General features: G+C 44.4%; 1 non-coding gene across 1 annotated transcript; it reads left to right on the forward strand.

The window, feature by feature from the left end:
* The first annotated feature begins 1,244 nt into the window (after positions 1 to 1,244).
* Positions 1,245 to 1,348, forward strand: LOC112724955 (small nucleolar RNA R71). The gene has a single exon (XR_003164092.1). It is a non-coding gene; the product is annotated as a small nucleolar RNA R71 (small nucleolar RNA).
* The last annotated feature ends 253 nt before the right edge of the window (positions 1,349 to 1,601 follow it).

A 1,601-nucleotide genomic window follows, 5' to 3' on the forward strand; every position in this document is an offset into this window, starting at 1 on the left:
CCAATGAGATCTTGGCACATTGCACTTACAGAATTCCCAGCCTCTTCTTCACAGAAAGAGGAATAATGTTGATGCTTGAGCCAAGGTCACATAGTGCTTTCTCAAAGGTGATGGTTCCTATAGTACAGGGAATCAGAAAGCTTCCAGGATCCGGGAGCTTTTGAGGGAGCTTCTTCTGGACCAAGGCACTACACTCCTTGGCGAGTACCAAAAGCTCATCTTCCTCCTCCAGCGCCTCTATATGAGAGGAGTTGGCCTTCAGTTTCCTGAGGATTGCTAGGAATCGAGCAATTTGCTCTTCCTTGGACTCCTCATCCTCATCAGAAGAGGTGTATTCTTCAGGTTCCTCTTCCACCAAAGGGGCGTGCAAGGTGACTGTGTCACACTCCTCATGAGCTCTGATTTCCTTGAGCTCCTCAAAAACAGGCTCCTCTTTGGATTCAGTCCCAACCTCCATAGTGAGGGCCTTGCACTCTTCCTTTGGATTCACCTCTGTGTTGCTTAGAAAAGTGTTGGATGGGATCTCTAGGATCTTCTTACTCAATTGACCAATCTGTATCTCCAAATTTCAAATGGAGGACCTAGTTTCTGTCATGAAACTGTGTGTGGTCTTGGAGAGATTAGAGACTATAGTAGCCAAGTCAGAGAGACTCTGCTTGGGTGTCTCCATTTGTTGCTGAGAGGGTTCGAATGGTTTATTGTTGAACCAATTCTGGTTTATTCCATTCTGATTGTTGCTGAAGCCTTGTTGAGACTTCTGCTGATCTCTCTACCCAAAGTTGGGGTGGTTCCTCCATCCCTGATTGAAGGTATTCGAATATGGATTATTATTGGAGGTTCTGGAGGAGTTTTCCATATGGTTCACTTCTTCCATGGTGGTCCAGGCATTATCGCTGGCATCTATCTCATATGCTATTTCTGGACAGTAGGCAGCTGAGCTCTGTGTCCCACTCAAGTGCTGAGAGATTATATTGATTTGTTGGGACATGAGCTTGTTTTGAGCCAAGATGGTGTCTAAGGTGTCTACTTCCAGGGCACCTCTCTTCTGAGTTGCCCCATTATTCACAGGGCTTCTCTCAGAAATGTATATATACTGGTTGCTGACAACCATGTCAATAAGCTCTTGTGCCTCTTCAGGCATTTTCTTCAAGTTGAGTGATCCACCTACAGAATGCTCTAATGTCATCTTAGACATCTCAGATAGGCTATCATAGAAGATATCCAACATGGTCCAATCTGAGATCATGTCAGGAGGACATCTCCTGATCAGTTGCTTGTATCTTTCCCAAGCTTCATAGATGGATTCTCCCTCTTTTTGTCTGAAGGTTTGTACTTCTATCCTGAGCTTGCTCAGCTTCTGAGGTGGAAAGAACTTGGTCAAGAATTCATTGACCACCTTCTCCTAACTATCTAGGCTTTTCTTAGGCTGAGAATCCAGCCATAGCCTTGCTCTGTCTCTTACAGCAAAGGGGAAGAGCATGAGCTTGTAGACTTCTGGATTTACTCCATTAGTCTTAACAATGTCACATATTTGTAGAAAGTCAGATATGAATTTGTTTGGATCTTCCTGTGGAAGTTCAAGAAACTGGCAGTTCTGTTGA

This window comes from Arachis hypogaea, chromosome 11 (assembly GCF_003086295.3).
Source record: "Arachis hypogaea cultivar Tifrunner chromosome 11, arahy.Tifrunner.gnm2.J5K5, whole genome shotgun sequence".
Classification (NCBI taxonomy): Eukaryota; Viridiplantae; Streptophyta; class Magnoliopsida; order Fabales; family Fabaceae; genus Arachis; species Arachis hypogaea.